Source organism: Nicotiana tomentosiformis, chromosome 2 (assembly GCF_000390325.3).
Source record: "Nicotiana tomentosiformis chromosome 2, ASM39032v3, whole genome shotgun sequence".
Taxonomy (NCBI): Eukaryota; Viridiplantae; Streptophyta; class Magnoliopsida; order Solanales; family Solanaceae; genus Nicotiana; species Nicotiana tomentosiformis.
The window spans coordinates 137856715-137872051 of NC_090813.1; positions in this window are offsets into that span (position 1 = coordinate 137856715).

Here is a 15337-nt window from a genome sequence, read left to right on the forward strand (position 1 = left end):
GAAATTTTACAAAAATTTTAAAAACTCCCAAAAACTATTTTTTAAAATTTTCACTCAGATCACTCACAAAACTTTAAAAATAACCCAAAATTATATTTATATCCAAACACAACTCTAATTTTCAAATACCATTTTTACTTTAAAAATATTTTACCTTTTTTGAAATTTTACAATTCTTATGTCCAAACGCCCACTAAGATAAGTATTTCAAAGCAACTACAATTACCCTCAGTTCTAAATTAGCTAGAATAATTATTTGAACTCACTATTTATTTCATCACTCCGTTCGGGACATTTTTTATTCAACTAATTTTTCGGAACGTGCGTTGCACGTGTATGCCACATCATATAAGATGGAGTATAATTTACAATAATATCAATATTATTAGAATAATGATTTGAGTAAAATATTATACATGGAAAAAAAATTATAAGTATTTTACGAAGATAAACAATTAAAGTTTAATTAGATGTATGTGATTCTTTTATTTGTTTTAATTTTATGGCAATTATGTAATTAAGTGCATCTAACCTAATACTTCCTTATACAAGATATTTTTATTGTGCATTTCTTTTCACCATCCCAATGATAATTATATAGGCAAAGGTCTAAATATGTCCTTGTATTATACGAAATTGAGCACACTTGCCCTTCGTTAATACTTTATCTCAAATATGCTCTTAGCGTCACATAGTTGGTTTATATATGCCCTTAGAGTTACACAGTTGGCCCATATATGCCCTTTTCGAAACGGAATTCACCCAAACTTATTAGCTCTTTCTTTAATTGTATTAAAGTGTATTACAAATACTATTTTCTTTTTATTAGTACGTTTTTCTTTACCTTTCTCTTTTCTTTCTTCTTTTTTCTTTTCTTCTCTTTTTTTTTTCCTTTTTCTTTCTCCCTTATCCGTTTCCTCCATTACTAATGTCTTCCCCATTTTCGTCACCAATTTCCCTTAACAAAACTCATGAATTCCAATTACTAAGAAAATTCTCCTATAAGGTAATTAAGTAACAATTTCACTAGCCCTCTAAATAAACGAAATTAAACTGTTCCAAAAATTATGGTTTAAACTTTAAAATAATAAAAACATCTCAACCTTTAACAATACTCAAAAGACCAAAATATTTAAATTATTTTCAGAAAGATAATTGAATGATTAAAAGCTTAGAGTTCAAGTTGTAGTGTTATAAATTTGAGTTGCTAGTCTTTTTTCATCTTTTTCAGCTTGACATTTTCTATTTTTTTATTAACTATGTAAATTAGGGGTATACATGGAACGGGTTGGTTCGGTTTTTATCAAAACCAAACTAAACCAATTATATTGGTTTGGATTGTTCGATTTTATTGGATTTTTCGGGTTTTTTGTTACATAAATATTATTTCAATCTTACTTTGTTAAATTTTTTAGAACTAAATATATGTTCAGTAAAAATTTAAAAATTGACAAACATATGATCTATTAAAATATTCTTATGCGAAAATTTTCTTACTAATTGAAATTTATGAGTTTTGTCAAGTGAATTGGTGGCAAAAATGGAGAAGATATCAGTAATGGAGAAAATCGGATAAGGAAAAAAGAAAAAAGAAAAAAAAAAGAAGAAAAGAAAAAAGAAGAAAGAAAAGAGATAGGTAAAGAAAAAAAATACTAATAAAAAGGAAATAGTGTTTGTAATACACTTTAATACAATTAACGAAAGAGCTAATTAGTTTTGGTGGATTCCGTTTCGGAAATGGCATATATGGGCCAACTGCGTAAGTTTAAGGGTATATATGAACCAACTATGTAACGGTAAGGGCATATTTGAGCTAAAGTATTAACAAATGGCAAATGTGCTCAATTTCATACCGTATAATGACATATTTGGACTTTTTACGTAATTATATTGGGTCGTCATCATCTTCTTTGTATTTTCTGGTCTTCCATATTATTATCTCTGTGTTTATCTCTTCATCTTCAACTCAAATGCACCAGTTTTTCCAATTTCTTGTAGTTTCTCTGCAATTAAATATCTTGTAACTTGATCTCCTCAAATTTTTATCAATTTTAATAAGAAATATGAAATCTCATCCTTAGTCGAAACCAACTTGCGATAATATGCAGGTTCTTCTTTCTGTGCCAAATTTGCCATAATTGTTTTTACTTAAACTTTATTACAAGTGTATCTCACCTAATATTTCCTTACATATGGTATTCTTGTTGTGTTCCTTTCCACCATTTTCAATGATAATTATATTGTATTGTCATTATCTTCTTCAACTTTTCTGGTCATCTTGATTATCTCCTTGTTTATCTCTTCATCTTTAATTTAGATTGCATCAAATTTATAAACTTAGTGTAACTTCTCTAGAATTAAACATCTTGTAACTCGATCTCCTCAGATTTTTTTATCAATTTTGACAAGAAATATGAAATCTTCGTCCTTGCTCAACACAAATTGTAATAAAATTTGGAGATGATTAATTATACTTTCAAAACTCAGAAGGGGATTAGTTATTGAGAAATATGAAATCGTCATGCTTTATGAATTGGGTGCATGACTAATAGTTTTTATAATGCCACTTAGCTTGTTAATTTAAAATAAACTACCTGGATTCTGCTCTAAAAGAGTAGTCTGTTGGAAAATGCTCTATGATCTCGCAAGACTTGAAGTAAGTATACTAAAAGTGTAAAAATTCGGTGGCCAAATCAATGGTAATGAGTGTGAACATCTAACTTTTGACTATACATGATTTTTTTTACCAGCTTTAGTATTCAAATAGCTTTTAGGTTTAATTAATATTTTAGATTTTATTTTTACTTTTTAATAGACCTCACTAGATAAATAGAAAAAAACAAAAAATAACCACAATTTTATATTTTAATTGTGTTCCCATTTTCAAAAGAAAGAAAAAGTTTCAAAAAATATATTTTAACGAGTCTACTCTTTTTTTTTTGAAGTTAAGTATTTTTCATAAAAGAATTTTGAGTAGTTAGTATTTTAATCTTTCTATATTAATCAAGTAGGAGTAATATTTTTATTTTTATTTTTAAAATAAAGAAAAACAAAAAGCAAAGAACGCGAAAGGCAAAAGGAAAGAAATCAAAGAAGAAAGAAAAGGTGGAAAGAGAATCAGATAGTTGTAGTTGTAAATCCCCTTACGTGCCCCCCTATATTTTGTCCTTCCTTAATTCTCTTATTCTTTTTTGTGGGTCCCACCTCCTAAACTGATTTTCCTCTGTATCCTCCCTCAAAATCACTTGCCCACCTTCCATCCATAACAGAATTTGATTCCTTTTGATAACAATTGTTAATTTTGGCATTTTACTTTTGATGGGATCACACATTTTTAATATTCTTTTTTTGTTCTTCAAGCCCATTAATGTGGTGGGAGTTCTGTATACTCGTTCTTTTTCAATTTATATAGAATTTTAGTGTGTTTCAAAATAAATATTATATTTTTTTGTTTGAAAGTAATTTAATTTTAAATTTTTTATTTTATATATTTTATCCTTAGCGTTTATAATTATACAAATGTCATGACCCCATAAATCTTTTATCAGTTAAACTTTTAAGACCATAAATTTCAAGAGTATTTTTTTCTTTTCTTAAATTCTGTGCAACAATAACAGAGGAAAAAAGGTATAAAAAATATAGATAGAGTGACGAGACAAGGGGTAAGGCATTAGCTTCTGGGAATTTTTCCCTTTACTCAGTCCGCTACTTCTTTCTCAAGCTAACAGATCTACCACAAAACTCCACCACCAAAACTCCGTTAACACCACCACATAAAGCTTCCAAATCAGCCCCAAAACTTCACACTGTTCAGCCGTAAAACAACTTCCAACAGCTGCCTTCCTGTTATAGTTTTGTATTGTTGTAATAAACAATTAAACTTTCTGAAATATATAAACAAAACAGAAAGTTAGTAATACTTATTTAACGAAATAAATTCTGGAAAAAACAGTATAGGAATAAATCGAGCCCACTAAATACACAGTGTGTCCTTAAGGAAATTATTTCCCTCAAGTACCCGAGGTGCTGGAATATATCCTCCCAGGATAAAACGATTTAACTCACCGGAGTGTTGGTACCGAAACGCCGGTGAAACAGCGAGCCACTCGAAGGCTGTAAAACACACTGGAATTTTTTAGCAGAAGAAAAAGCTCAGAAAATTTCGTAAGGAAAGATTCTGGGATTCAAACTCTATTTATAGAGTTGCTAGCATTGTTTCTGAAAAAGTTTGCAACCTTTCAGAAACAGTCATGGCTGTTGGAACAAGGTTGTTTGAAATATTGTTGTGAACACCTAATTTTTGACCGCACCCAAATTCTATACTATTTTAGTGTAAATATTTCTTTTAGGTCTAATTTTAATATTTTAAACTTTTATCTTACTCTTAATAGGTTTTACTAAAAAGAAAACTACAAAATATAACCACATTCTTAGAGTATAAATTTTATTTCTAAAATAAAAAAATAAAAAAAAATTCAAATATATATATATTTGGTTTCTATTTTAATAAGTAAGCTATGAAATTTTTCTTAGTATCACTTAAAGTACATGTAAATATTTAAGTTTCCTATCTTACATGAAATGTTGGTTAATCTTCTTATCTTTATAAATTAATTTATCTTTTAAAATAAAATATTAAACAAAAGTAAACTAAATAAAACAAACGTAAAAATTTGATTTAATAAAGATAAACAATCCCATAATCCCCATTTTTAGTCTAACTAACCCCATGATCTACTCTCACTCTACACCCCTCACTTCTCACGTAACCCCTCACATCCTCACCACATCCCACGATCTCCATCATCTGCACACACACACAATAGATATAAAACACAATCCCATTATAGAAGGGGGGGAGGGCAGAAGAAAGAAAAATAAGATTGAGAGCAAAGTAAAAAGAGGCAATCGGACAGAGAAAAATCAGAACTAAAAAAAAAAGGCATTGTTCTTTTATAAAAAAGATTCATTTGGAAAACTGTGTAGTTTAAGTTATTTAGTTTGAAGACGGAATTCGGGATTTCTTTCGCGGTTCCGAGTTCGAGGTTGTCAGAGTTCTGTTCCTTAGCTTCAGTTCCGATTCTCTGTTTTGCATTGGGTTTAATCTCCTCTACTGTACGAGACGATTTATTTAGAATTTTTTTATCTATATATATTTGAAAGGTTTCATCGCTTAAGGTCCGTTTCTTTCTCTCTTTCATTACCCTTTTCCATTTCTCTACGATTCGAGTATTTTACTTTTTATGTATGCCTACTTTGAGTTTATAATATCATTAATTTGTAGTTGGTTTTATGAGATATTGGCATTATTTCTTTATTAAAAAAAGCATAAGGTTTTGTTGTATATATGTAAAATCTTTGGAGGGAACAGAACTTTGGTGGAGTTGTTGAAAAGGCAAGTATATTTGTTTTAAGCTTTCTGCCATTTTTTTTGGTATTGAGAAATTATATCGGAAGTGTTAACTTTATCAAATAGATCACATTAAAGACCCATTTTTGTTTTGACGCATATCTATTTTAAATATTTTGGATATGATGCACGTTAATCTTTTGATCTTTTGAGTTTAATCATGTAGTTACTACAATTATAGAATTGGCATAAATAAGTTTGTCACCTTTATTTGTTAAATTTTTTTTTTTAAGCAAGAACATGTTTTTATTTTTACCCAAAGGAATAATAGTGCTTCTACTTTGGTAAGTTTCTTCATTAATTTGGTGGTTTAGTTTTATAGAGAAGCTAGTTCGATAAATAATTTAGTAATGAATCTTTCACTCTTCGTTGTTGATCTAACATAATTTAGAGGAGGAAAAATCCATGTTAAAGTGACTTAAGACACAAATACTTTTGTTCAAAGGAAGATAGGATCATGGAATTTTTCTGATTTTTAAAATTTGAAAATTCGGGCTTTAGGAGTTCTTTGTCAAGATGCATTTGTTCTAAATTTTCACATTTCCCTATTCTACTAGTATTTTACTTTTTAATCTTCTTTAAATGGTTTGGGTGTTATGTGCTGGATGCCTTATTCTGTTATTTAAAAAAAAAAAATGAATATTCATAGAAAATGCTTCAAGCGCGACTTAATCTATCATCGTGATTGTGTACACGTTCACGTGACATAATTACGATTTTCAAAATAAATCAAGGTACGCGTTCGCGCGACTTTGGCCAAGATTTCTTAAATAATTAAATATTGTGAATTGTGTACATGTACGCGTGACATGATTCTTGACGTGCCAAACAAAAAGAGTACACATACGCGTGACTCGTTTCGAGACAATTTCATAATTACAAATAATCAAGCAATTAAAAGCGGTAAAAAGGTAAATGTACATAGGTTCTAAAATAAGTAATTAAATAATTTAATTCAGTCATGTATGATTAAATCGACCGTGCTAAAACCACGAAATTCGAGAGTGCCTAACACCTTCTCTCGGGTTAACAGAATTCCTTACCCGGTCTTCTGTGTTCGCGGACCGTAAAACAGAGTCAAATTTCCTCGATTTGGGATTTAAAATAAACCGGTGACTTAGGACACCAGAAATTATCCCAAGTGGCGACTCTGAATCTAATAAATAATATCATTTCGATTAATGTCACTTAAATTGGAAATACTCCTTTGGCATCATCCCCCCGGGAAAAAGGAGGTGTGACAGCTCTGGCGACTCTGCTGGGGACAAGAACCCAGAACTTTTGGTTCACTGTTTAGAATTTGAGCTTGTAATGTGATTTATACTTGGCTTTATTGATTGTATGATATTTGTGGGCCTAATGTGCTAATTGTTGCTTATTTACCGCTTTGATACTATTTGAACTGTATTAAATTGTCTTCTTACGCCTCCCTTCTGAGTCTTCTGAATTTATGGTGTACACGTGCGCGTGGCCCACTTTTCTGTTAGAAGTCATAACGAGGCTGGGTTAGTAACTAGGCCGGGTAGACTTTCGTGCTCCCGGTACGTTACCCCCACCTCAGCTCGAGCTGTCCGCTTGGGTAAGCCAGGTCTAAAACACTCCCCTTAAGATTTAAACCTAGAATAACATAGCCTCATGCCGGATACCTAGTAGGAACATTTGTTTGCATCATGTGCATTTGACTTTGGGGACTCAATACAGGGGTTGGGTCCGTCTAGGACAGGTGTACCCGAAATTACAAGACCATCTTGATGCATCTTATGTGCTACTTGTGCATTATGTTTGATTTGGTTTGTGCATGTTGACCGGTTTCTAAAATAAAATAAAAATATAAAAATATTGAGGAAAAACCAGAAAGAAGAAAATATGAGGGAGAAAATTTACCCGATTTTCGAAAATTTCAGTATTTACCCCAAAAAATAAAAGCCTGAATTTTTCAAAAAAAAAAAGTGTCATCCTATTCCTGAAATATCTACGAACTACGCGGGTCGGATTCTCACCGAATGTGAGATACGTAGGCAAATCTCATCGGTTTCGGCCCCCAATTTTCAAAAAATCCAAAAATATTTTCCCTTTTCTTAATTCCTTCTTAGAATTTTTCCCTTAGAAAATTAAAAACAAATCATTAAATCCAAAAATATTTTCTTTTTTTCCGAAGTCTTTCATTCGAAAAAAAAAAAAAAATAAAAAAAAAATAAAAATAAAATTACAAATCAAAATCCAAAAATATGTTGTTTCCTTCTTTAGAAGTCTTTCTTCCAAAATTCAAAGAAAAATCGATCAAAATCCAAAAAATATTTTCTTTCTCCTTTAAGAAGTCTTCTTTTCAAAAGTTTCTAAAGAAAAAAAAAGAGCTAGTTTATGTACTTTGTTCCCGGTATTCGCGAACTACGCAAGATCTGATTCATGTGGCGTCATGATACGTAGGCAATCCCCATCGGATTAGATCATTGCCATCAAATAAACTGAGTAAAAAAAAGAGAAGAAAAAAAAATAAAGAAATGAGTGACAAAAATAACAAAGAAGAACAAAGAGCGAAAAACAACCCTTGCCAAAAAAAGCAAGAGTGAAAGAAACACAAAAGAAAAATCTTTGTCCAATTTGAAAAAGAAAACCGCGAAAATTTTTCGTGAATGTTGTCAAATGGCGCAAGCAAGCCGCCAGAGTAAAACCTCCAATGGATGAAGCAGAAATGGTTACGGTCTTCCTACAGGCCCAAAAGGCGGACTACTTCCAGAACATGATGTCCGTTATGGGTAATCCGTTCGCCGAGGCTATCAAAATTGGGGAGATGGTAGAAAGTGATTTAAAAAGGGCCAAATCTTGAGTCATGATGCCTTAAGGCCACATCACAGACCGTTCAGAACGGTTCGGGCAGTTTGTTGAACAGAAACATGAGGGAAGAGGGAGCCATGATGGCTTTGAGCTCGAAGGGGGCCCGCAGGTCATTCAACCAATCATATATGCTTCCTAAGATCCCACAACAATATTATCCCCATCAAGATGTTGCTTATGTCGTGGCACTGCCTCTCAATGCGGTGATGATCGCGCAACCTTACACGCGGCCACAACATTATACACAAAACCGAGCTCCACCTCCCAGAAATGCCCGTCCCTACCAAGCTCCATATAATCCCCAACCAAATGTTCCCCAATACAATCCTCGCCCAAGAGAGCTCCTTGGAAGGAATTAGTTCACCCCTATCGGTGAATCATATTCAAGTTTGTTTCAAAAGCTAATCGGGCTAGGTCTGCTGCAGCCAGTGGCCCCGAACCGGCCAAATCTCGAGACCCCCTCGTACCAAGCTGATGCTAGATGTGAATACCACTCTGTAGCAGTGGGACATGATACAAAGGACTGTTGGACCCTCAAAAGGGAAATTAAGGAATTTGATCCGGCTCTGAAAGCCATTGTATCCATTGCCGCAATAGAAAATAAACCTAAAAATGGGCGCCAAACATGAAACTTTCCCTATCGGACGGAAGTCTCGGTAGTCGGTCTTGCTGTCTTTTCTGTATTTCGGGTTATTTTAGGGTGTAATCCGAATGTTTTTACTCTATTGTCTTACTTTCTGATGTAAACCCTTCTATATTTAAAAAAATAAAAATAAAATTCAAATAAATGAAATTAATATTTCATCATCCATAAATGTCATTTTTCTTACTCTTGTCACTTTTCTTACTTTCTTTCTAGTTATGTTAAACGCAGATTTTAATAACATGACATGCTTGCGGGCTTTATGCCCGGATCCTAAAATGATGTTAGACCTTGAAATAATGAATCAAAAAGTAGAATGTGCTGAAGATAAGGCTTGTAAGAAAATAACCAGAGAATTAGGACAACAAGCCTAAACCAAGTCCAAACGAAAACCACCCTTACTTTATTGGTTTATGGAACTGAAGTCGTGGTAACACTAGAAGTTGAAATTCCCTCTTTTCGGATCATTGTTGAAACTGAGTTCGAGGATAAATATTGGGTCAAGACCCGATTGAAGCAATTGATTTTAGTTTATGAAAAGCGATTGACTGCAGTTTGCCACAGACAGTTGTACCAACAAAGAATAGCCCGTGCCTACAACAAGAAAGTGTGGGCCAAGAAATTTGAAGTAGGGTAACTCGTTCTGAGGCATATTCTTCCACATCACGAGGAAGCTTAAGGAAAATTTGTCCCGAATTGAAAGGTCCATATATTGTAACAAGAGTGCTGCCAAAAGGGAGTACTGTATTTGGGAGACATCGAAGGAAATGTTCCCGATACAACTGTCAATACAGACGTGGTCAAAAGGTAATATGTATGACCCTTTACACAGTTTTAATTCTCTCTGATTGGGATGACGAAGGCTTAATTCTCACTACCCAAATACTATTAACTCTTTGCTAACCCTTTGAGCCAGATACTTTTTCCTTGGCCACCCTCTTTGGAACCTTGTATGTAATGAGAAAGGAAAAGAAAAAGAAAAGAAAAAAAAGAAAAGAAGCAAAAGAAAACAAAATAGAAAAAAAACAAAAACAAAAATCAAAACAAGTTTAAGTCCATTGAACAACGTCTTACCTGATTCCAAAAGGTTACATAGGCAACCTCACTCTGGGGTTCGGTCACACCAAAATAAAAATTCACATTTCCCTAAAAGTGAAAACTGGGGCAGATGTTACAATGGTTCGACGATCATTTCGCCCGAAAGGTTCCAAAGTTGTAATTCAATCCAAATTATTTTTACCCAAATCCTTTCAAGCCATTTCGATCAATTGGCGAGAATGTTCAAGAATTGGAGGATACGATTACTTGGATCGGATGCAACCAAATGAGAGAAATAAAATGAGAGAGTCCTATTGGTGAAAACCCTCATGGGCACTGTAGGGCAATGGTGAGTAGAGAAAATAAAAATGAGAGAGTCTTGTTAGTGAAAACCCGCAAAGGGCACTATAAGGCGACGTCGAGAAGAGAAATGAGAGAGATCGGCTAGTGAAAACCCGTAAAGGGCACTGTTGATCGAAAAGAGGAACTACACAGCCATGGAATCAACACAGTCCTGGGCAAGATTTTTCTGTTTCAAGTTAAAAGTTATGATGAGTTTCTAAGAGTCGGACAGTTTACACAGATCAGGCATCTAGTCCAAAAGACATGTCATGTTCATTGAAGTCCGCATGTACTCCCAGATAAGTCCGTCTTTCTGTTCCCTGAAAGGGACACCTCTTGCTTTAAACTCATTCTCTATTCCATTGTTTATTTTTCTTTTAATCCCTTTCGATCTAACTTTGTTTAAAAAATAAGGCAAAGAAAAGACGGTAAGACCAATTTACAAGGTTCTCATTTGAAGTGAGCTGATATATTCAAAATGCGCCCAGCCTCGGCAAGGACATCAAGTTGACCCCGACTGACCATGATTGGCCGATTCTTTGAAATGGAAAACATTGAAAGAAGCCAAAAGCAAAATGCCAACAAAGGAAAAATAAAGTTAAAATAGGTTAAGTCCCACACGACCAACCGTCATGGCAAAGTTTGGAAATGCCAAAGGTTCTCTGGGGTCAGAGATGCAGTTGGTATTCAGGAAATAATCAGTTGCAGTTGAAAAAGAAATGTGCCGAGATCAAGAGATCGAAATAATCAAGGCCACAAACCTATCTCCATTGTAAAACTAACAAATCTTTCTTTGTTTAGAACAGGAACACAACAATTTAAGAAACAGTTCGTGAAAAGATGAACACCATCAAGTGAAGTTCTCAAATCCTTAATTTTCTTCCAATATGCATGTAAATATGTTATTTTTAGTTTCATTATAGGGAATCAATACCCTATCTTCAATACATGGTACTACATCCCCTGGTTGCATTACTTTCTGCCTTCATAGGGTACGGAATTCCCTAGTAGAATCTTAGAGAGACAAGAGCCTCATCCTATTGCCAACACAGGGTACTACATCCCCTGGCTGCATTACTTTCTGCCTACATAGGGTACAACATTTCCTAGTAGCATCCCAGAGTGCTAAGAGCCTCACCTTATTACCAACACAGGGTACTACATCCCTTGGCTGCATTACTTGTTGCCAACATAGGGTATGACATTTCCTAGTAGCATCTCAGAGCGCCACGAGCCTCATTTTATTGCCAACATAGGGTACGACATTCCCTAGTAGCATCCTAGAGTTCCACGAGCCTTATATTATTGCTAACACAGGGTACTACATCCCCTGGCTGCATTACTTTCTGCCAACATAGGGTACGACATTCTCTAGTAGCATCTCAGAGCCACAAGACTCATTTTATTGCCAACATAGGGTACGACATTCCCTAGTAGCATCCCAGAGTGCCATGAGCCTCACCTTATCAACAACACAGGGTATTACATCCCCTAGCTGCATTACTTTATGCCAACATAGGGTACGATATTCCCTAGTAGCATCTCAGAGCGCCACGAGCCTCATTTTATTGCCAACATAGGGTACGACATTCCCTAGTAGCATCCCAGAGTGCCACGAGCCTCATCTTATTTCCAACACATGGTACTACATCCCCTGGTCACATTATTTTCTACCTACATAGGGTACGACATTCCCTAGTAGTATCTTAAAGAGCCAAAAGCCTCACCTTATTGCCAATACAGGGTACTACATCCCTTGGCTGCATTACTTGTTGCCAACATAGGGTACGACATTCCCTAGTAGCATCTCAGAGCGCCACGAGCCTCATTTTATTGCCAACATAGGGTACGACATTCCCTAGTAGCATCCTAGAGTTCCACGAGCCTTATATTATTGCTAACACAGGGTACTACATCCCCTGGCTGCATTACTTTCTGCCAACATAGGGTACGACATTCCCTAGTAGCATCTCAGAGCCACAAGACTCATTTTATTGCCAACATAGGGTACGACATTCCCTAGTAGCATCCCAGAGTGCCACGAGCCTCATCTTATCGACAACACAGGGTACTACATCCCCTAGCTGCATTACTTTATGCCAACATAGGGTACGATATTCCCTAGTAGCATCTCAGAGTGCCACGAGCCTCATTTTATTGCCAACATAGGGTACGACATTCCCTAGTAGCATCCCAGAGTGCCACGAGCCTCATCTTATTTCCAACACATGGTACTACATCCCCTGGTCACATTATTTTCTACCTACATAGGGTACGACATTCCCTAGTAGTATCTTACAGAGCCAAAAGCCTCACCTTATTGCCAATACAGGGTACTACATCCCCTGGTTGTATTTCTTATTGCAAACGTAGGGTACGACTTCCTTAGTAGCATCCTAGAGTGCCACGAGCCTCATTTTATCGCCAACACAGGGTACTACATCCCCTGGATGCATTACTTTCTGCCAACATAGGGTACGATATTCCCTAGTAGCATCCTAGAGTGCCACGAGCCTTATCTTATTGCTAACACAGGGTACTACATCCCTTGGCTGCATTACTTTCTGCCAACATAGGGTACGACATTCCCTAGTAGCATCTCAGAGCCACACGACTCATTTTATTGCCAACATAGGGTACGACATTCCCTAGTAGCATCCCAGAGTGCCATGAGCCTCATCTTATCGACAACACAGGGTACTACATCCCCTAGCTGCATTACTTTATGCCAACATAGGGTACGATATTCCCTAGTAGCATCTCAGAGCGCCACGAGCCTCATTTTATTGCCAACATAGGGTACGACATTCCCTAGTAGCATCCCAGAGTGCCACGAGCCTCATCTTATTTCCAACACATGGTACTACATCCCCTGGTCACATTATTTTCTACCTACATAGGGTACGATATTCCCTAGTAGTATCTTAAAGAGCCAAAAGCCTCACCTTATTGCCAATACAGGGTACTACATCCCCTGGTTGCATTTCTTATTGCAAACGTAGGGTAAGACTTCCTTAGTAGCATCCTAGAGTGTCACGAGCCTCATTTTATCGCCAACACAGGGTACTACATCCCCTGGATGCATTACTTTCTGCCAACATAGGGTACGACATTCCATAGTAGCATCTCAGAACACCATGAGCCTCATCTTATTGTCAACACAGAGTACTACATCCCCTGGTTGCCTTCCATCTTATTAACATAGGGTATGACATCCCCTATTATAAAAAAAACATCTTTTTCAATTCTTTATTCTGCAATAGCAAAGATAGTTTAATCTATTTTCAATAACTCACAAAAATTTCCTAGTGCAAACTGGGGCAGAAAATTTTTGTTCATTTTATTTGTTTCTCATGGCTTGTAGGTTTTTATGCAAAGTACGGATTGGATGTGCAAGAAAAGACTCTAGCTCTCGCCAGAGAAAGTGGAACGTTTGATCTCAATACCAGCTGCAACCAGCTTTGACGTAATGCATGCGGAGACATAGGATTTTAACATCCATCTTTTTATCACCTCATCAATAGCAGGCCTGTGAGAATATTTCATAGTCTTTTACATTGAGAGCATCAAGTTTCAGTCTAAAGTCAATGGGGGAAACAGGTCAAGAATCAAGACAAGATTCCAGATGACATTTAGATAGAAATTTTGTAACTCCTAGATTTCAAGAGTATGTGATTTTCTTTTCATTTGAAGTAATAGTAGGAACCGCGGATCGGAACCTCGACGGAACTTCGCTCGACTCTCTATCTAAGCATAATCTATCAGTCATTTTTCACTTGAACTACACGTGACCCGATTCCCTTATAACCCGGGATATGTAGGCTGCCTACAACCAAGGCTCGGTCGCACTTTTTCTTTTATCTTCTTTTCTTTTTTAAATAATAGTGAAGTCAAAAATCAGTCACCTTGTTCATTTTCTTTGCATGAAAACTCTTCATGTTTCCAAGCAAAGAGGGGCATGCTGTGAACACCTAATTTTTGACCGCACCCAAATTCTATACTATTTTAGTGTAAATATTTCTTTTAGGTCTAATTTTAATATTTTAAACTTTTATCTTACTCTTAATAGGTTTTACTAAAAAGAAAACTACAAAATATAACCACATTCTTAGAGTATAAATTTTATTTCTAAAATAAAAAAATAAAAAAAAATTCAAATATATATATATTTGGTTTCTATTTTAATAAGTAAGCTATGGAATTTTTCTTAGTATCACTTAAAGTACATGTAAATATTTAATTTTTCTATCTTACATGAAATGTTGGTTAATCTTCTTATCTTTATAAATTAATTTATCTTTTAAAATAAAATATTAAACAAAAGTAAACTAAATAAAACAAACGTAAAAATCTGATTTAATAAAGATAAACAATCCCATAATCCCTATTTTTAGTCTAACTAACCCCATGATCTACTCTCACCCTACACCCCTCACTTCTCATGTAACCCCTCACATCCTCACCACATCCCACGATCTCCATCATCTGCACACACACACAATAGATATAAAATACAATCCCATTATAGAAGGGGGGAGGGCAGAAGAAAGAAAAATAAGATTGAGAGCAAAGTAAAAAGAGGCAATCGGACAGAGAAAAATCAGAACTAAAAAAAAGGCATTGTTCTTTTATAAAAAAGATTCATTTGGAAAACTGTGTAGTTTAAGTTATTTAGTTTGAAGACGGAGTTCGGAATTTCGTTCGCGGTTCCGAGTTCGAGGTTGTCAGAGTTCTGTTCCTTAGCTTCAGTTCCGATTCTCTGTTTTGCATTGGGTTTAATCTCCTCTACTGTACGAGACGATTTATTTAGAATTTTCTTATCTATATATATTTGAAAGGTTTCATCACTTAAGGTCCGTTTCTTTCTCTCTTTCATTACCCTTTTCCATTTCTCTACGATTCGAGTATTTTACTTTTTATGTATGCCTACTTTGAGTTTATAATATCATTAATTTGTAGTTGGTTTTATGAGATATTGGCATTATTTCTTTATTAAAGAAAGCATAAGGTTTTGTTGTATATATGTAAAATCTTTGGAGGGAACAGAACTTTGGTGGAGTTGTTGAAAA